This window comes from Panthera tigris, chromosome C1 (genome assembly GCF_018350195.1).
Source record: "Panthera tigris isolate Pti1 chromosome C1, P.tigris_Pti1_mat1.1, whole genome shotgun sequence".
NCBI lineage: Eukaryota > Metazoa > Chordata > Mammalia > Carnivora > Felidae > Panthera > Panthera tigris.
The window spans coordinates 160,993,460-161,015,711 of NC_056667.1; the positions used below are offsets into that span (position 1 = coordinate 160,993,460).

The 22,252-nt window shown below is 44.3% G+C and overlaps 1 long non-coding RNA gene across 2 annotated transcripts in view; it reads right to left on the reverse strand.

Moving 5' to 3' along the window:
• Positions 1-17,673, reverse strand: part of LOC122240951 — a 34,906-nt gene extending 17,233 nt beyond the window's left edge. The window contains exons 1-5 of one of the 2 annotated variants that reach the window (XR_006220774.1): positions 17,503-17,673; positions 16,441-16,464; positions 3,185-3,306; positions 2,727-2,828; positions 97-237 (exon numbers count right to left, since the gene is read on the reverse strand). This is a non-coding gene — a long non-coding RNA (uncharacterized LOC122240951). The remainder of the gene's footprint in view (positions 1-96; positions 238-2,726; positions 2,829-3,184; positions 3,307-16,440; positions 16,465-17,502) is intronic. The other variant, XR_006220775.1, reaches the window with a different exon arrangement.
• Between the last annotated feature and the right edge of the window lie 4,579 nt (positions 17,674-22,252).

The following is a 22,252-nucleotide window of genomic DNA, read 5'->3' on the forward strand; positions in this document are numbered from 1 at the left end:
GCAATAAACGGCGGCAGATAAGGACAATCTCAAGAGGAAAGTGGTTTGACTACAGGAAGCACAGTACTTAGGTAAGAGGGCAGGAGAGAAGCCTACCTGGCCTGGGGGTCAGCTCCGACTTCCTTAGGAGAGCTTGGGGAGCCAGTGTAAGATGTTTCCCAGGAACAGACCTAAATACATTTTCATTTTGGAGCAGGGCAAAAGTGGGATGGGAGGCCTCTTAAGAGTCGCTATTACCTGAGGGGAGAAATAAAGATTGCTTGGCCCAGGGGACTCTCACTTGTGAAGACCCCACCTTACTTGGAGTCAGGCATAATACCACAGGAGGCACAATTATATTGCCCTTTTTGAGAGATCTCTCATAATTTTGTAGGTTTTTTTTTTTAATTATATGGCTACCAGAAAAGAATTTAATATATATCAACCATTATTTCTCTCAAAGGCCATAAAGAGTCAGAAAATCTTGAATATAATAAAAATTAAACCTATAAATTGCTCTCCAATTTAATGAAATTTTTATGAAATCAAATGTTAACAATTAAAGGATCTAATTTACATTTTGTAGCCATTGCAATAAAAAATTGTAAATTTTAATTTTGCACTTCCCGTATTTTTGAACCAACAGTCCCCCCCTGCCCAACACCCTCAGATTTCAAGTGTTTTGGTAGGACCTTGGCACACTTGTAGCCCTAGTGATAAGCTTAGGGGTTCTTCCTGGGTCATCAGAACCAAACCTACATCAGCCAGAACGGAGAGTGTAGTGGGCTTCAATATGCTCCCCGCACAGAGGTGACCGTTTTCAATGCTTCCATCCCCCCACAGCCTGCAATGGTGACATTAGGCACCAAAACCCAGACTGGCAGGAGTGTAGGGGATTTGGGAGAAGCAAAGGGCAGCACCCCCTGAGACTGAGTGAAAGGCACATGGCTTACTCTTCAAACATGACTTCCTTGACCAAAGTAATGCAGACTCATTGAGTAAAATTTGGAAAACACAGGAAAGTAAATATACTGCCCATAGTCCTGTTACCCAGACATGAACATTGATCACTTTTTTATCTTCTCGTGATTTTTTCTGCATAGGGGCGTTCTTTTTTTTTTAAACATAGTTATAGTTGTGCCTATAATTTCACATCCTGCTTTTCTTACTACATTGTGTTTCCTTCTGTCATTGCTCACTTTAGTGTGTGCTATATAATAAGTGCATAAAATGTCATCACATGGATTTATCAGCGTTTACTGACCTATTGCCCTATAGTTGAACATTTATATTGCTTTCAACATCTTACTCTTATAAATTTTTTGTTAATATAAATGACATTGCAATGCATGTGTGCACGTAACCCTTTGTTTAATGTTTATTTATTTATTTCGAGAGAGAGGGAGTGCATGCACACACAAGCAGGGGAAGGGCAGAGAGAGAAGGAGAGAGAAAGAGAGAATCCCAAGCAGGCTCTATGCTGTCAGCACAGAGCCCAACGCGGGGCTTGATCTCACGAACCCTGAGATCATGACCCGAGCCGAAACCAAGAGTTGGTCGCTTAACCTATTGAGGCACCCAGGCACACCCACATAACTCTTTTTTGACATTTAGGATTATTTCTAAAGATAGAGTCTCAGAAGTGGAATTATGCAGCTAGCAAATACAAATGCTTCTAAGATTTTTAAATTCATATTGCCAGATCGCTCCCCAAAGAGGGCTGTATTAATGTGCACTGTCACTAGCAATATGTGAAAATTCCAGCTTTGAGATGGCTTTCCACTGCACTGGCTATTATCACTAATATATGTATATATAATATGTAAAGTAAAATGTAATATAATATATTATTATAATATAACCTAAGAGGTAGAAAGTGAACTTGTCTTCTTATGTAAAAATTTTGGTGAGGCTTATCATACGTTCAGAGAAGTACACAAATCATAAGTGAATTTTTACAAAGTGAAGACTTCTAAGTAACCAGCACCCAGATCAAGAAACTAAACGTTACCAGAACCCCAGAAGCACCTGTCATGCCCCCTTTGACCCCTCGTCCCCCACGCGAGGGTAATCACTACCCTGACTTCTCATACCCTAGGTTAGTTTTGGACAGTGGCACTGTTAACAATTTTCATTTTTGTGGTTACTAGAGGAGCTAACCCTTTTTCCACGTATTAGTTGATGAATTGAGTTCCTCTTTTGTAAATTATCTTTTCAAGTTCTTTGTCCAGGAAATAGTTGATTATTAAGCAATCTCCTAATGTCAAGTTTGGCTAAAGTTGGACTGTAGTCATCTGGACGCTGTTCAAAACTGAGGAAGTGTGCGTGTGTGTGTGCGTGTGTGTGTGTGTGTGTGTGTGTGTGTGTGTGTGTTTATGCTCCCAGGAGCTCACTCTGACCATACTCTTATTTCATCATGCTTCTTTCCTGCGAGGCAAGGTGGCACCTCTGTAGGGAACACCTGGCAGGGGTAACTTTTCAGTGACAGAGCTGAGCCTAAATAAACTCCGCTGTTCTTTCAGTGTGTGTGGGAGTTACAGAAATAGGTCACTGGACCTTTTTAAAAATAGAACTGACACATTTGGGGAAAGCATTGTTTCTGCTGAGATAGCATACAGTAGGAGATGAAATGATCTCTACAGAGTAGATGAATTTAGACATTTGGTATAAAAAATAAATATCTTTAATGGTAATAACTCACAAGATATATAATGTCTTTCGTAAGAAAGGTCAATAAACATCATTACCTGCACAGCCTACGGAAGGGTTTCCCCTTCGGTTCTAACGTGGGATCTTCTGAGGTGCAAGCAGCAGCTTGCTGGCCCCCGGCCGGCCCCACCTGGCAACAGCTGTTGATGGAAAGAGAAGGGCCACACCGTCAACTGCAGTCAGCATTTGTTCCCCCACCAAAGCCAAGACGTCCTGTCTCAGTGGGTTTGCATTCTCTCCGCTTAAGTTATGAGACAACCCCCTGCTACCCGTGTACCACTATCTGTGCTACAAAACAAGCGGGGACAGCGACAGCTGCCTGAGTGCAGCTCCATTCCAGCCCTTCCAATGGCTTGACCAATTTGTGGCAGGCCAGCCCCACATCTTTGCCCACAGGCTCCCCAAGAGCCGTGTAAGGGCCCAGGTCTGCCCTTGGGGGGCCCTTTTTGGCCCTCTCCTGAGACATCCTCAGTAAGCTCTCTCTGGCACACCCAACCTGCCGGGTTCAGAAGCTCCATGCACTTAGGGGACAGACACTTCTGTCTTCTCCAGGGATTCCTGAGGAGCTGCTGACAGTGCCATGCTTGGGCTCCACTAATGAGACAGGCAAGATGTTGGCTGGAAAAGCAAAGCTTGGGGTTACTACGGGGAGCACACTTTGATTCAGCCCCAAGGAAGGCAAGGAAGGCAAGGAAGACACAGAAGGGGGTTGGTTGTCCCACGAGTGGGGGTGAATGAGAGCAAGGGAGGAGGGGACAGACACCTGTGTTTCAGGAAAGTCTTGGCAGCGGGGGGGAGGGACAGGGCTGATAGTGCCCAGGCAAGGGAGCAGCGGCTGTGAGGGGTGGGTGGTGGCGAGCAGGAGGGGACAGGGGTGTGAGACATTTCTCAGAAGTAGAACACACGGGCAGGACCTGAGGACTTTGACATTGGCACCAAGGGAAAAAGAAAAGTCCCAGATGCAGATGCAGCATTTTCTAACAAGAACACAGCTCCTTTTTGAAGACACGCATCCACCCAATGAGCACATGTTGAGCTCTTGCCTTGTGTCAGATAGTTGTAGACTCTGGGAATGACATGGAATTCCTGCCCCAAAGGTGCTTTCACTCTGCCAGATGGTGGGTGGGCTGTGTAGACAACAAACAAATAAGCAGGGGGAAAAAAAGGATGATTTCCTGCGGTGATAAGTGGTCTTGAAAGATAATTTGTGCTTGGAGGGGGGGGGGGTGTGTGATCAGAGAGGACTTTTCTGAGGAAGTGTCATTGGTGTTGATATGAAGGAGCCAGTCAGGGAGAAGAGCCAGGTCAAGAACATTCTAGATAATCAAAATTGCCTCTGCAAAAGGCCCTAAGTAGGAACACATGGCACATTTGAGGAACAGAAAGAAGACCACTGTGGCATGACGAAGAGTTTTACAACACAAACTTGTTTTTTCTATTTGCTGCAAGGCCACTGCCTTAGAGTTTCATCTTTGGTTTCTAGACACTCCACACCCCTTCTAGACCCTTCTCTCATCTCTTTTCTGTCTCCCTCCAGACCAGCTGCAGTAAGAAGTGAGACCAGTAGCTATCAATCCCATCTGGGAGTTGTGGAGGCACTAGAACCAGTTCAGTCTTTGTAGAAACCAAATGGGGAGGAAGTCCTGGGGCCAGCCTGGCTCCTTTTTTCAGGTCCATAATTCTTAACCACTTTTGAACTATGAACCCCTTTAGTCACCTGATACAAGCTGTGAAAAAATACAAGTATGTGAAAAAATTACCTTATAAACAGCAGATTAGCCTACGAATACAAGTCTTATGACCATTGTGTCTTCCATAGAGATATATCCATATATGACAAAATGTAACCATAATGATAATAAAAATACATTTGCACAGTGTTTTTTACTTTCCCCACACATTTCCACTTAATATCCTTTTGTCCCATTGACATCCTTGACACATAGGTAGGAAAGGCATTTGTTGTCCCATTTTGCAGATGAGGACACAGTGATAGAAGGTTAAGCAGCATGTGTGTAATAATAGGGCCAGTTGGCTGTAGCTTTGGGACAAGAACCAAGGTCTTGTCACTCCAAGGTCCAGGCTCTCCAAGAACAGGTCATGCAGTGACCATCTTGACTTCTCTTTGACTTCTTTCCCCATGCCCTTACCCCAGGGCCTGGAGACACTCAGAGCAAAGACAATCTTTACACATACAACTCGGCCCACATTGCCCTCCTGGTGAGGAATCATATGGATATGATTCTTCCATAGTGATATGAAAGAAGTGATATTTTCTAACACAGGCAAAGAGGCACCGAGTCTGATTATAGAAGTCAAAATTGTGTGGATGGAGGGGAACTTCCCGCTGGGGCTTCCTTTTGGCCAGTTAAACTTAGCGAGTCATTTCCTTTTTCTTCTGAAGGCTTACAGCATTTCCTCCTACAGTCCCACAGAAATGAATCTCAAGGAGTGCCACCTAGTGGCCCGGACTATAAGGATCACCGATTATTTTCCCCTCACCGTCCCACCCCCACTCCATGGGGCCACCTTGCTGATCAGAAAATTGGACCCATGCCTCTTACTATCCACCAGGTTAAACACCTGGTGTTTAGAACAGTGTCTAAGTGTCTGTAACTCTCTCCAACCAGGATTCCTTGGGTCAAAAGGAGGCAATGTGGACCTCCTGAAAGAGAAACAGGTGAAAACCCATCAGACTGGTTCAGCTCCGGCCTTCATCACCTCCTTGGCAGAAGGGAAAAGAAGTCTCACTACTGTGCCTCACAGAACAGAGAGAATTAGGATATCAGGATAAATGGAAACCCAGTCCAAATGCAGCCCACCTCCCAAATAATGCTTTCTAATGAAAAATAAAATATCCAGATGCAGTAAAAGAAAATATTAGTAAATTCAGCAGCAGTTTTTAAAACCCTACTTGGGGCACCTGGCTGGCTCAATTGGTAGGGTGTGTGACTCTTGATCTTGGGGTTGTGAGATGAGCCTCATGTTGGGTGTGATTACTTGAAAATCAATCTTTAAAAAAATTATTTTAATAAAAAGAACCCCAAACCCTACAAGTCAAAACCACAATGAGATACCACCTCACACTTGTCAGAATGGCTAAAATTAACAACTCAGGCAATAACAGATGTTAGCGAGGATGCAGAGAAAGGGGAATCCTCTTACACTGTTGGTGGGAATGCAAACCGGTACAGCCACCATGGAAAACAGTATGGAGGATCCTCAAAAAGTTAAAAATAGAACTACCCTAGGATCCAGCAATTGCACTAGTATTTATTTAGTCAAAGGATACAAAAATACAAATTTGAAGGGGTACATGCACCCTGATGTTTATAGCAGTATTATCGACAATAGCCAAACTATGGTAAGAGCCCAAGTGTCCATTGACTTATGAATGGATAAAGAAGATATGGTGTATATATACAATGGAATATTACTCAGCCATCAGAAAGAATGAAATCTTGCCATTGCAATGACACAGATGGAGATAGAGTGTATTATGCTAAGTGAAATAAGTCAGAGTAAAACAAATACCATATGATTTCACTCCTAAGTGGAATTTAGGAAACGAAGTAGATGAACATAGAGGAAGGGGAAAAAAGAGAAAGGGAAGCAAACCATAAGAGGCTCTTAACAATAGAGAACAAGCTGAGGGTTGATGCAGGGAGGTCGGTGGGGGATGGGCTAAATGGGTGATGGGTATTAAGGAGGGCACTTGTTATGATGAGCACTGGGTATTATATGTAAGTGATGAATCACCAAAGTCTACTCCTGAAACCAATATTACACTATATGTTAACTAACTAGAATTTAAACTAAAATTTGGGAAAAAAAAAAAAAACAAAGAAACAAACTCCTGCTCTATGGCAAAAAAAAAAAAAATAGCATGGTGAAAGAAAAACTTTGCCACATTTATCACGGATACAGGCTAATCCGTAATATTAGGAATATAAGGAGCATTAAAATATTAAGAAAAAGAGGCCAAAATAAAGGCCATATATGAAAAACCTGCAGCTAACATCATACTCAATGCTAAAAAATAGAGCTTTTCCCCTAAGATCAAGAACAAGACAAGGATATCCACTCTTACCACTTTTATTCAACGTAGTACTAGAAGTCCTAGCCACAGCAATCAGATAAGAAAAAGAAATAAAATGCACCCAAAATGGTTACGGAAGAAGTAAAACTTTCACTATTTGCAGATGACATGATACTGTATATAGACAACCCTATAGACTCCACCAAAAGACTACAAGAACTGATAAATAAATTCAGTAATGTTGCAAGATACAAAATCAATATACAGAAATCTGTTGCATTTCCGTACACTTACAGTGAAATTGCAGAAAGAGAAATTCAGAAAACAATCCCATTTATAATTGCACCAAAAACAATAAAACACTTAGGAATTAACTTAACCAAGGAGGTGAAAGGCCTATATTCTGAAAACTATAAAACACTGATGAAAGAAACTGAAGAGGACACAAACAAATGGAAAGATATTCCACACTCATGGATTGGAAGAACAAATATTGTTAAAATGTCCATACTACCCAAAGCAATTTACACACTTAATTCAATCCCGACCTAGTACTAATTTTTCACAGAACTAGAACAAATAATCCTAAAATTTGTATGGCACCACAAAAGACCATTGAATAGACAAAGCAATCTTGAAGAATCAAGCCCAGATATCAAGATATACTACAAAGCTGTAGTAATCAAAACAGTATGGTACTGGTACAAAAATAGACACATAGAGGCACCTGGATGGTTCAGTTAAGTGTCCGGCTCTTGGTTTCAGCTCAGGTCATGATCTCACAATTAGTGGGATTGAGCCCCGCATCGGGCTCCACACTGATAGCACAGTGCCTGCTTGGGATCCTCTCTCACCCTGTCTCCCAATCCGTCCCCCGTGCGCATGTGCTCTCTCTTTCTCTCTCTCAAATAAACTTAAAAAAATAGACACATAGATCAATGGAACAGAGCAGAGAGCCCAGAAATAAACCCACAATTATATGGTCAATTAGTCTTCGACAAAGGAGGCAAAAATATGCAATGGGAAAAAGACAGTCTCTTAAACAAATGGTTCTGGGACAACTGGACAGCCACATGCAAAAGAATGAAACTAACCATTTTGTCACACCCTACATACACACACACAGACACAGACACACACACACAAAACCTCAAAATGGATTATGGAGTTAAATATGAAATATGAAACATGAAACCATAAAAATCCTCGGGAGCAGAAGAACTTCTCTGACATCAGCCATAGCAATATTTTTCTAGATATGTCTCCTGAGGTAAGGGAAACAAAAGCAAAAATAAACTATTGGGACTACATCAAAATAAAAAGCTTCTGCACAGCAAAGAAAACAATCAAGAAAACAAAAAGACAGGGACAATACCTGGCTGGCTCAGTTAGTGGAGCATGCAACTCTTGATTTGGGGGCTGTAGGTTTGGGCCACCCTGTCCCATTGGGTATAGAGATTACTTAGAAATAAAATCTCTCTTAAAAAAAAAAAGAACCTGCTGAATGGAAGAAGATATTTCCAAATGACATATCTGAAAAAGAGTTATATCAAAAATACGTAAAGAACTTACACAACTCAACACCAAGAAAACAAATAATCCAATAAAAAAATAGAAGACATGAACAGACATTTCTCCAAAGAGAAATAGCCAACAGACACAGGAAAAGGTGCTCAACATCACTCTTCATCAGGGAAATGAAAATCAAAACCACCATGAGATGCCACCTCATACCTGTCAGAATGGCTAACATCAAAAACACAAGAAACAGGGGCACCTGGGTGGCTCAGTCGGTTGAGCGGCCGACTTCGGCTCAGGTCGTGATCTCACGGTTTTGAGTTCAAGCCCCGCGTTGGGCTCTGTGCTGACAGCTCGGAGCCTGAAGCCTGTCTCGGATTCTGTGTCTCCCTCTCCCTCCACTCACGCTTTGTCTCACTGTCTCTGAAAAATGAATAAACTTAAAAAAATTTAAAACACACACACACACAAGAAACAGCAAGTCTTGGTCAGGATGTGGAGAAAAAGGAACCACTGTTGGTGGGAATGCAAACAGGTGCAGTTTCTAAGGAAAACAGTACAGAGGTTTCTCAGTAAATTAAAAATAGAATTACCATATGATCCACTAATTCTAGGTATTTAAACAAAGAATATTAAAAAAACACTAATTTGAAGGGATACATGCAGCCCTATGTTTACATTGTTACTATTACAGCATTATTTGCAATAGTCAAATTACAAAAGCAGCCCAGTGTCCATCAATAGATGAATGAAGAAAATGTGGTACATATATTCACAATGGAATATTAGTCAGCCATAAAAAAGGATGAAATCTTGCCATTTGCAACAACATGGATGGATCTAGAGGGCATAATTCTAAGTGAAATAACTCAGAGAAAGACAAATACCACATGATTTCACTTATCTATGGAACCTAAGAAACAAAGAAAAAAAGAGACAAACCAAAAAACAGACTCATAACTATAGAGAACGAACTGATGGTTACTAGAGGGAAGGTGGGGAGGATGTAGATGAGTCTTAAAAATATAAAAAGTTGGGAGGCACCTGACTGGCTCAGTCAGAAGAGCATGTGACTCTTTTTTTTTTTTTAACGTTTATTTATTTTTGAGACAGAGAGAGACAGAGCATGAACAGGGGAGGGGCAGAGAGAGGGAGACACAGAATCGGAAGCAGGCTCCAGGCTCTGAGCCATCAGCCCAGTGAGCATGTGACTCTTGATCTTGGGGTCATGAGTTTGAGCTCCACATTTGGTGTAGAGATGACTTAAAAAATAAAAAATTAAAAAAAAAAAAGATGTATACTTAAAAAAAATTAATAAAAATATGAAAATATATTCAGCTTCTGGGGCACCTGAGTAGCTCAGTTAGTTAAACGTCCAACTTCAGCTCAAATCATGATCTCGTGGTTTGTGAGTTCGAGCCCTACGTTGGGCTCTGTGCTGACAGAGCCTGCTTTGCATGTTCTGTATCCTTCTCTCTCTGCCCCTCTCTCACTCTCTCTCTCTCAAAAGTAAATAAATAAACATTAAAAAAAGATATTCAGCTTCACTCATAATGATATAAAGCATATTAGAGCTACATTGACATATTAGTGTTTATCAAATCATCAAAAATTCAGAAGTTTGGTAATATACTCTGTTGGCAAGGCTGTAAGGAAAAGGGCATTCTCAGCGTGCCTGGCTGACTCAGGCAGTAGGGCATGTGACTCTTGATCTCTTGTGAGTTCAAGCCCTGCATCAGGCATGGAGCCTACTTAAAAGTAGGGGGATCCTCATAATCATTGGTGGGAGAGCAGAACGGTACAACCTCTAGGGAGAGAATTTGGAAGGCCTAGCAAGACTACCTATGCATTTACCCTTTGATCCAGCAATTCTAATTCCAGGGATTCACCCTGAAAGTGCAGTGCCACAAACATAAAACAGTATTTTTATAAGGTTCTTCACTGTGAGACATTATTTATAATAACAAAATATTAGAAACAACATAAATGCTGACCCATCAGGATACTAATTGAATAAACTGAGGACTTCACACAATGGAGTAATATAAAGCCAAAAAAGGGTTGAGGAATATTTCTATGAATTAATATGTGGTGATTTCTAAGATATATTAAGAGAAAAGATAAAGGTGTTCAATACTGCGATACGGCATCTTCCTTTTTTTTTTTTTTTTTTTAAGTAATCCCTACACCAATTGTGGGGCTCAAACTCATGATCCTGAGATCAAGACTGGCATGCTCTACCAGCTGAGCCAGCCAGGCACCCCTATCATGTTACATTTTGCATAAGAAAAAAAACACAGGAAGAATAAACCAGAAACTAATAAAAACATTGCTTATCATGGATGGGTGGGAGTGGAGTAGAAGGAACTTAAGGATGGGGATAAGACTTCTGAATGTACATTTTTATATATAGTTTTGACTTTTAAACCTTATGAAACTTTTGTAACTTTAGCCCTGTAAGTTAACCCTGTACATTCAGGGGCACCTGGCCGGCTTAGCTGGTGGAGCATGGGACTCTTGATCTTGGGGTGGGGGTTCGAGCCCCATGTTGAGTGTAGAGATTACTTAAAAAAATAAAATCTTTAAAAAATAGTTTTCGAAGATTTGAAGAAAGCAAACCCTAAAACTAAATGCAAATAGAAACAAAGAAATCTGACTGTATATCAAATTGATAATGGAACCACACACACACACACACACACACACACACACAGATTTCATTTCAATGGTTTGTAAATACTGTCCGTGTATACCTTTAGTGGGATCATTCTAAGAACAGACAGAACTGCAAAGAAGTCTTGAATTTTTTTCTTAGAAGGCTTCTTTGAAATGGTATTGGAGTAGTAATTCTGAAACTATTTTGAGTACATTGTAGGATAGAGCAAATGATGAAATACATTGATGCGGTTGGGAATCAGGGTTCTCACTGTGGAGGAAGAGAGATACAGACATGGAATGGGAATGGAAGGAAGAACTCTATGGAGCTGGATTTGAATTGAAATAAATTTCTTTAAAAACTTTTTTTAGGGGTGCCTGGATGGCTCAGTCGGTTAAGTCTCTGACTTCTGTTCAGGTCATGATCTCATGGTTTGTGAGTTAGCGCCCTGAGTCGGGCTCTGTGCTGACAGCTCAGAGCCTGGAGCCTGCTTCTGATTCTGTGTCTCCCTCTCTCTCTGCCCCTCCCCCACTCGTGTTCTGTCTCTGTCTCTCTCAAAACTAAGCAGACATTAAAAAAATTGTTTTAATTAAAAACTCTTTAAATACAGTTTTTAGCTTTGTCCACTAAAGGGGTCTATAAGCAATGATATTCCAGTTGCACTATTCTAGTGGCCAAAACTTGTTTCTGAATGCCATTCTCCACTAAAAGAAACCTTGGAGAGACAGCTGATTCCAGGTCTGGGGCAGGGAAAGTACAGAGTGAGCCAGAAAGTAAGAAAGTGCACAAAGACTGATGCGAATGTATGGGAAGGAGCTCAGCTTAAAGGGACTTCTACTGACCAAATTTGGGATAATTAGTCTATCAGAAAGAAGTTATTATAGTCGATTATTTCACTCAGGTGGCTGTTGGCAGCCTCAGCAGATTCACATCCAAGATCACCCCTGTGGGCCTCTCCACGCAGCTGCCTCACAGCACAGCAGCCGGCTTCCCTCAGGACAAGTGAGGCAAACAGAGAGCTCCCGAAATGAAAACCACCATCTTTTTATAACCTAATTTCGGGAGTGACATTCTATATCTCCCGCCATGTTCCAGTCTTTAGAAGTGAGTCACTAAGTCTAGCCTGCACTCAAGGGGAGGGAGACAAACAGGATATGAATTCCTGGAGCTGGGGACAATTGGGGCCATCCTGGAGGCTGCCTATCAAGTAATCAAACATAATGACATCACCTATAATGGGACAGACTGACATTACATGCCTCCTGAAATAACGGAGTGGTAAATACACAAGGTCACCTATGTAGCATTCCTGGGAAGAAAAGTAAGGGAACAGAGAAATCCAGAACGTGGGACACTCTATAAGAAAATTATTCCGGGGACACCTGGCTGGTTCAATTGGCAAGGCATACCACTCCTGATCTTAGGGTCAAGAGTTCAAGCCCCATATTGCATGTAGATCTTACATGAAAAAACAATTTTATCTTTTTCTTTCTTTAACGTTTATTATTGGGAGACAGAGAGAGACAGAGCATGAGCAGGGGAGGGGGACAGAGAGAGGGAGACACAGAATCTGAAGCAAGTTCCAGGCTCTGAGCTGTCAGCACAGAGTCCGATGTGGGGCTCGAACTCACAAACCATGAGATCGTGACCTGAGTTGGATGCTTAACTGACTGAGCCACCCAGGCGCCCCAATTTTTTTTTTAATTTTAAGAAAATTAGTCTAAATTCAAAAATATCAGGATCGTGAAAAAGAAGAAAACGTCAAATTGAGGTTACAGGAGACTAAGGAGAAAAGATAACTCAATGAAATCTGTGATCCTTCATCAGATCCTGATGAAATCAAAAACAGCTATAAAATGCTGTTTCTGAACTAATTAGGGGATTTGGATAAAGACTACTTTAATGATCAAGTATATGTGAAATTTGTAGGTGTGATCATGGTGCTGTGGTTATGGAGGAAAATCTAACAGAAACATGCTGACATATTTAGAAGTCAAGTGCCATAATATCTGCAAGGTAAGCAGTTTAGCAAAAAAGCCAAAAACCGAAAAATCCCAACCCCCTAACAGAAATACCTGTATAAGGGCACATGGGTATTTGCCATATGAAAGATACACTCATGTTCCTTCTCCTACTCTTTCAACTTTCCTCTAGGTTTGAAGTCTTGCACATAAAAGTTTACAAAGGTGGGAGGTACGGGTTGGTTATCAGGACCCTTGGTATTTGCCAGGCCATCCTGGAGATTCCAAGGAACCCATGAGGGCCATAAAGGTCTCTGTGGTGCTCAGTGTACATGCTGGGGATTCTGTGAGTCAGCCCTCACTCCATCGTGCAGGGTCCAAAGATGATGGGGGGGAGTCAGACCTGAATTGTAATCCTTGCTCTGTCTCTTCCTGGCTCTGTGTCTTGAGGCAAGTTACTAAATGCCTCTGATCTCATTTGTAAAAAGAGAGATCAGGACCCCGAGATCAAGAGCCGTATGCTCTTCTGACTGAGCCAGCCGGGTGCCTCCCATCTTTTGTTGTGATGTGCTCAATAAATAATACTTCCCAATCCCACCTCCCAAACTGCCAAATCATTCATTCATTCATTCAACAACCATGCATTGTTACTCCCTGCAAGGGCAAGGGGTATACATGTGAATTCAGTTACTCCAGGGAACTCGTGATCAAACGGGGGGGGGGTGTGGGGGTGGGAATACACTGGTAAATTCTAAAAGTGCTAAGGCTGTGACAGAAACACTGGCGTCCGGAGGGGGAGGGGCTGCCGCAGAAGCCCCCCGGAGGTGGGCTTGGTGGCCTGAATGGGGGATGAGGGAGGAGAGGGAGCCGTACTGAGAGGCCCCAGGGGCAAAGGCAGAGAAGACTGGAAGAGAGTCTGGCAGAGTGGACAGGGCCAGGTCGGACACTGGTTGGGGAGGCCACGGGAGCAGTGTGGGCCCTGGTCTCAGAAGTAATGGGGCACAGTAGGCCGCGATGTTTGGTTCAGAAAACATACCAGGGCTCAGCTATCTGAGGTTGGTTTTAAAACACTGGAGGGAGGAGAGTTCTCCAATAAAAAGAAAAAAAAATTTAATAAAAAAACACTTGAATTAATAAACAAATAGAAGGAAGTAACAGACCCTAAGCTTTCCCCTGTTGCCCTCCTCCCTGAAGGGGAGGAGGGAGGCACGGATGGGGGACGAGGTCTGGCAATAGGGCCTGCCTGCTTCTGTGAAGGGAGAGAGTGACTACCAAAGAGTAAGTAAGGCTCATCTATCACCTGCTATCACCATCTCCTCATCCGGTTTCTGTCCCCACGCACATAAAACTATGAGGTCCACCCACCACCCCATCTCTGCTTTCCAAATCACGTATTTCTGGAATGCATTAATTTTTTTCCCCTTGCTGGGGAGGCACGGAGGCCCCCCACCCTGTGCCAGCACACCAGGCACTGAGAACTCCGGGGTCCCTGCCCCAGCGGGCCCCCCAGGGCCCCGCTGCTGGGCTGAAGGGGTGGTCGAGGCGGCTGGGTGGGAGCACTGAGCCTGGCTGGGTACGCAGACGCAGAAGGAAGCTTCTCGCCTAATTCCAAATCATTTTTCTAAGAACAAAAACTATGTACAAATGAATATTTCCATCTTTATTTCAAATTCTAGGTTTCAACTGCAATATTAATGCTACTCCACAGTGTAATTTACTTGTAATAATATATCATTATTTCCATTTTACAGTTCTCTTCTTAAAGTAGTAAAGCAAATGTTTAAAACAGCACAAATCCGCAGCCCCACAATTCTCCATTCAGGCTCAGAATTTGTGCTCTCCTTTCAGAATTGCACATAATTGAAAACAATGAAAACCCCCGATGTGCTAAATGCTCTAGTCATTAAAGCATTTTTTTACTTTGGAATAAAAGACGATTCTTGTGGTTATAGTTATTATTTATTTATTTATTTTTAGAAGCCCCAAACAAGCTGCTTCCTGTTCCCAGACTGACATCTGCTGGGGATGTCAGGCTGACCGGCTTCCCGGGCAGGCCCGCAGCCGGCTGCCACTCTTCCCAGCCTCGGGGGGCAGGGGACCGCATCAGGCGGCCAGGGCCCCACCGGCAGTCCAGGGCCAGAATGGCCTCTGCAGGCCAGTATCCAGGGTCGGTAACCTGCCCCAGGTACCCAGTTTCTCTCCTGCTTCCAGCAGCTGGGTTAAGCGTCAGAATAGCATTGGCTTGGTCTCCAGTGTTGAATCAGGCAAGAGGCTGGTAGACAGGAGAGAGTTTGGGGGGCAAAATCAGGCACATGGGCAGGATGATTGTCATCTGCGTGCAAACAGGCCTGCAGACTCTGGAGAAGCCCACGCTGTTTCTTTGCTTTCTCTGGGACGTCTCCATGTGCATCTTTCTTTTTCTTTTTTCTTTTTTGGTACTGGTTCCTTTGCCTTTGATACAACAGCTCCCCTTTAGGCAGCCCTGGGAATCGGGAATCAGGCCCTGTAGGGGAGGGTCTCCGTCCTTTGTGAATTAGATTTCAACGCCCCTTGGCCTCACGGTTAACAACCAGGAACGAAGCTTCCTTTTCCACCCAGAATGAGGGGCTCCCTGCCTGTTTCCCAATTTGTAGGAAGCCTGGTCTCCTCCCTCTCCTCCACAGTTTAAATCACCGAGCCGGTGGGGGTGGGGACCTGAGGGGCTGGGGCAACAGAGGGTTCTTTTCTCTCTCCTGGAGAGATCTTCCAGCTCCAGGGCCCCTTTATGATCTGTGTCTCTGGCTCTGAGCTCTGGCTTCTGGCCCCATGAAGGACATTTTCCCTAAGGTGACTTAGGCCCCCTCAAAGTCAGCATCCTGCCCCAGCCAGACCTCTAACACACCTCCTACATACCCCGGCCCTGCCCCAGCACCTCCAGTGGGGACTTTGAGCCCTCCCACCCTCCCATATCCGTCCTACATCTGTCCCTTCATGACCACCAACATTTCCTTCCCCCTGCCCGACTTCTTCTACTCCTGCCAAACTGCTCATCTCTGCACCAGGATGAAGGCACCCCCAAACCCACTTACACACCTCTAATCAAACCTCATCGTCTACAGAAAAAGCCCAAGGCCCTTGGTCTGACCCAGCCCAGACCCAGCCAAGATCTCCCAAGGCCCAGAGCTGCCCTGGGATGACTTCAGGCAGGATGACGGGGAGGCATTAGAAGATGCGGTGCCTACATGAGAACAGTGAGTTTGCTTTTTACTCTCATTTCTCAGTGTCAAGGAAAAAAGTCCGGTTTGGTGTTAGTCACCTTGTTTGTTCGCTCATTTTATAAACTTTTAACTTAGAATCGTTTTAGATCTCCAGAGAAGTTGCAAGAATATCACACGGAGCTCCTGGACTCCCTGCTCCCAGTTCTCCCACTGTTAACGTTGCCAGGGGAGGCCGTCAACACCTCCCTGTGACTCTCCCTTTCAACAAGAGCCCTTCTGCAGCCACAGCAGGGAGGGTGAGCTGGACACTAATCACATTGCTTCGTTTGCAATGAATATCTTTTCTGTTACCTTTTATTTCCAGCAAGTGATACTACTCACCCACGTTCTGAATTCCAAAAAGCTCTGAAAAAAAATGAAAGGTTTTTTTGTAAGTTTGGAGCCAAAGCTGATTTGAGGCAATCTATAAATAGTCTTTATGCTGCTTGGTGTAAATATTCATACATTTCTCTGCAGAAATATTCATTCATTCTTTGGCCCTCTGGGGATGTTAAGTGATGTTGCATATATGCACTATATCACCTTTTGAAATCAGAAAAAAAAAAATGTGAATTCTGGAACACATCTGGCACCGGGGGCTTATCGTGGGCTTACCATTTACGGTTACGATATAAAGTTTCTTTTGAAAACAAATTTATGTAAAAAGAGCAAGTCATTTCAAGAGAAACAGTAAGTAAATTGTGAGTACAGGTGACCTGTACTTTTAAGTTCCTCTTTCACTTTTTCCTACCTCCTCATAGAAGCATATGGGCGCTAAACAGAAAACAAAGAATCTGCAAGGCCTTCAAGATCTGGTCCAAACACCCCGGGTGGTCTTCATCTGTGCTCTGGCCCCACTCTCCCCACCACCCCCCAGCCTTATCTCAGTGCCCTCAACATGCCAGACTTACTCAGGCCTCCAGGCCTCACACAGTCTGTTCCATCCCCTTTCCCCACCTCTTTCCCTGGCAAACTCCCTGCTCTTCTACCAAACTCAGCCCAGATGCCACCTTGTGCAGGAAGCCTTTCCTGGTTGCACCCGCTCTTGATTCGGTGCCATCCTGTGTGGTCCCAGGGGACATAGTACCCCGGGGAAGGAAGCAGTCTTAGTTTGACTCCAGTCTGACTCGGCCCCTTTCGGCTGGGTGGTTTGGTCACTTAATTACACTCACCAACATTAATCAGTGGGATCAGTCATGATAGCTGCTATTTGCTACCTACAAATTCATTTCATCCTCACAAGCCTGAGAGAGAGAAACTGTTCTGATCTCTATTTAACATACGAAGAACTGAGACCCAGAGAAGTTAAGTTCCTTTCCCAAGGTCACGGTAGGCAGGGGTGGCAGGGATTTCTTCCTCCATCCCTCTTGATCCCCACCATAGAGCAGCTAGAAATGTACTTACATCACAGGGCTGCCGGGAGGGAAAAATGGGATAAGCTTGGCCAGGTGCTGTGCCTCATTTCACAGGCTACTTCTGGACACTGGGTACCCCAGACACAGGGCACTTACATGCTTCTGAGGATAGCCCAACCCAAGGGCCTACAAGCTGTTGCTCTTTGCTACTCCTCTTGGCTTTCTCATCTCCTCACTGGACTCTTCCTGCTCAAGCCCACGCTGGGTGGGGCCTCCCCACAGCTTTATGCTGTAATCAGTATTTACAACTCTGGCCTCTCCCTCTGAGCTCAGCAGAAAAAAATGTGTCTTTTATTTAGCACCCTCCACAGGATCTGAACCAAAAGAGTTTTGTAAAGAAATGCAAAGAAAAAATGATGAAGTAAACGTATGGATGGATAAATGGATGAGCAGATGGACGGATACATGGATGAAATTAACAACGAATGGATGCATTTTTGTCCTTAGAATTTCAAACGCATTTGACATACCATGACTAAAGCAGAATGAAAAATAACATTATCCAGATAACACTCTTAAGCAGATGTACAGAGGCTGAAGAAAAAAGGAAAGAAAACAACCTGTCACATTGCATTGCGCTGTATGTCTGCATTTCTAGTAAAATAATGTGGTAGTAACATTCGACCCTTATGATTCTCACTTGAGATAGGAAGCCGGGAAGGGGACAACTGGCATTTATGATAAAGTTAAGACACTTTGGCTGTCATTGAATAAATGTGGTGGCATAACAACACTGAGAAGTGAATCTGAGAGGGGCGCCTGTGTGGCTCGGTCGGTTGAGTGTCCGACTCTTGGTTTCAGCTCAGGTCATGATCTCATGGTTCATGGGTTTGAGCCCCACTTGGGGCTCTGTGCTGACAGCACGGAGCCTGCTTGGGATTCTCCCTCTCTCCCTGGCTCTCTGCCCCGCCCCCACTCGTGCTGTCTCTGTCTCTCTCAAAATAAATAAATAAACTTAAAAAAAAAAAAAAAAAAGCAGATCTGAGGCAAGATCTTGAAAGGGGCCAGGCCACGCAGGCCCAGCTGTGATGACAGCCACCCTTGAGCACATGGAACAACTATGTAGATGACCAAACGTGACCCAAGACAGATGGCCTGCATTTCAAAGGTGACAAAGGGATGCAATGTCATTGATATTCAATTTATTAGACTACTGCCCCTTATCTGTTTTCTTCTAACTCTGGCAGTGGAAGGATAATATATGCATTAATGAGTGCAGTTTTTAAAGGTACAAGTGTCTAATTATGGGATAAGAGGAATTACTTAGCTGCAGAGTGCAGAAAAGTCGTGAGTCCCGGAATGGCACCCTCACACACAGCAGTTTAATTTATATGCTATTTATCTCCTCACTTACACCTGCCAGAAACAATTAGCACTTGGTAATTTGTTGATCTTATCAAGGCCCTGGGATTTGTTATCATAGTTGCCACCAATATAAACACTGTGTGAAATAAACAATTTAAAAATAGCCTGCTATTAAATCATGCCCATTTAACCGGGTTTGAATTTCTTTTAGTCTGGTGGAGTTTTCACATTTTGTCATTTCTCGATCAATATATTAATTTTCCAAAGGATTTTAAGATGCTTTCAGAACCCTATACTATCACAGTGGGAGTCAGGATCCTTTTCAAACGTGCCAGAAATCAGTGCCTGTGGAAACACAAGGGCAACCGTGAAGATACACACTTCCAAGGTTTTCAAGAAGCCGTCAAGAACGGCAACCTCCCCCCCCCCGCCCCCCATCCCCACCCCGCTCGCCCTCAGCAGCCCCTAGGACTCCGGTAACTTGGGGTCAACCGGGATTCCGTCCGTTCCGCCCTCCCCTTCTGCGCCCACTCCAGAAGGGCTGCCGGTGCGCGGAGGAAAGCGCTCCCCCGCTGTCAGTCGCGCACTGGGGGCCCTGAGCCTTGCTGCGGCACCTCCTCGGCCCCCGGCGTGTTCTCTGTAGGCCACGTGGGATGGCACCTGCAGAGTTTCCCTGAACTGTGCCCCACAAAACTCTTCCGAAGTGACAACAGGTGTGACGGAGGGAAAGGTAGTTTTAGATACGAGCTCCTTTACTCCGTCTCTTCCAATTACATACTCTCCTTCCCCATCTAAGCTGAAAGGGGGTCCGGTTCTCGCTGCCCTAGGGGAGGCTTCTGTTAGAATAGAAAACAAAACAACCGGACTTTCTGGCTTTTGTTATTCAAAACCTAAATCCTTAGGAGAATTCAGCTGATTCTCCAGCAAAGTCTGGATGAATAGAGTGGGATTTACCCCAGCCTGGAAAGTTCTTGAGCCGGAGGGAGGAGAGCAGGAGAGAGAGGAGGGGGAAGGAAAAGAGGACGGTGAGGAGGGGTGAGGAGTAGGAGGGGAAAGAAGGAGGAGGCATCACGGGAAGGGGGAATCTGGAAGAGAAGGGGAGGGAAAGGAGGGGGCTCGTGTCCCTGTGTGTTCAGCAGAGTTCAGGGAGTGGCTGGACAGAGCCCAGGGAGGTAGCAAAGGTCAGCAAAGTCACCTAGACCAGAGTTTGCACTCAGAAGCTTTCCAGAACCGGGCACAATGGGTGGAACAGGACTGAGAGGCAACAGGAAGTGCTGTGGACAGAGGAGCTGCGAGAGAGTGTGTCCCTCCCAAGGACAAGGCTTCCCATACCCTGAGTATCACAGGAGGGCCAGCCCAGACCTTGGACCTGGGCTGGGATTTGGGGCACCTGAATGGTGCCTGGATGGATCAGTGAGTCAGCACCCTCCTGGCTCCTGGAGCTGGGGCACAACCCCGGGGGTGGGAGGCTGGTGAGGCAATTTCCGGAAATTACATACCTTCTGATACACTTGAGTCTGTGGACTAAGATTTATATCCACATCATATCTTTGGGGGATGCTTATTCACAAAATTAAACACATTTCCTTATTGTTGGACTTCTTAGAGATCTTAAAATGCTAAAAATAATACATTCTGGATCTCAGAGAATGGGATGCAATAGGTCACTTGTGTGCTGGTAAATGATCAATGACCAGCTGAGGGATCAAATCAGGGATTAAAAGCCCTGACTCATAGCATTTGCCAATTTCTGTGGTGTAAATACTCTGAGGGGCCATTCCAGCGGTAGAGCTGCCTCGGATATTTTGCTGAGGTCCTTGTTGCTCCCTGACCCCAGTCGGCCTCCACTCTCCACAGATCTTCGTCCAGAGGGCTGTCCACAGTCAACCTCCTACAGGCACATCTCTGCCTTGGAGATGTTTCCCAGGTGGGCTGATCTAAGACTTGTCCTTTTACACATGTGTCATCAGTTTTAATTAAAGGAACCAGTTTCCTGTTCATTATGGTATTCCTACAGCATTGAGTTCAAGTGATTATATCTCTGCCAAGATCTGTGATGTAGCAGGCATAACATAAAGAATGAATAAAAGGCTGGATCCCAATGGTAGCCAGCCTCCAGGATGGCCACAAATGATTCCTGCGCCCTCGTATTCATGCCCTTGGGGAGGATTGATCTATGTAATGAAGGGGAGCAAATTTTGCCATCCTAAAATATGTGTCTTTGGCAAAAGGATTACTTTGAGCTAAAGGCAACCAAAACTCGGCAGATTCAGGAAAACCTCTTTACCTCCCCCCCCCCCGCCCCCCGCTTCAACTGCCTAAATTTATACTGGAAAAGGGGCCTGTTTCAGGGAGACAGCTATTACGAGAGACACCTTCTTATCCTAGAAACTTATCTACATAAAAGGACAGCTTTGTTTTCCAAACTTCTCCTGTGCCTTCCTGTGAATGGCCGTCTTCTGCTTGGTATCTCCAGACTCCGACCCCTTCCCTTGGCTCTGGATGTTCTATAAGCTCCAAACACCTGGCTGACCTTTGGGTCTCATATAATTACGGGACTCCCGTTTGTTTGAAATTTGTTTTTCTTCTGTTAATCCATCTTATATCAATTATCAGACCAGCCCAAGAACCTAGAAGGGAAGAAGGGAAACATTTTCCACCCCTACAGTAACAAATAGGAAACCTGGGAAATGAGTGTGGGACTTCTTCAGAGGCTAGATCACAAAAGACACTGCGGTTTTTGCCTTGCCCATTGGGTTGCTGGCTCTGGGGGAGCCAGAGCGAGCAGCATGAAGACTTTCTAGCAGCCCTGCAAACGAGTCCACCTGGTTAGACACTATCTGGCCACAGTTTGCCAGCCGTGGGAGTGCTCTATCCTGGAAGCAGATCCTCTGGGTCCAGTAAGCCTTTATCTGGATGCCTGCAGCCCAGCTGAGCAGCTCCTGGGTCTCTGACCCACAGAAGCTGTGCGAGATAATGAGTGCTTATTGTTGCTTTATGCTGCTGAGCTTGGATGTATTGTGTGATGCAGATATTTATAACTAGTAGAACACCTAATCAAGAGGAGCTCTACAACTTTTACCAGGGGAGGAAAGATGCATGTGGACATACACAAATTTGTGGAGTCAGCCAGTATATGTATAATCAGATACTGACTATTACCTGGTATGAGAAATAGGAGAGGGGAGGGAAGAGGTTATGCAGTTGAAAAACAAGGAGCCCATCTGGGAAGCTTTCAAGAGGTCGGTTTTGGAAGAAAAGGAAATTTGAAGAAAGGCAGGGCCACATTTTGGTGGCCAGGTCGGTGGGGGAGGCATCTCTCCTTTTTGGAGAAATCAGTTTCTGAAAAGTTTACACAAGCATTCTTTGCAAAATGTGAATGTCACTTGAAAATCAAGACTATCTCTTTTTTTCTTAATTTTTTTTTTTAACAT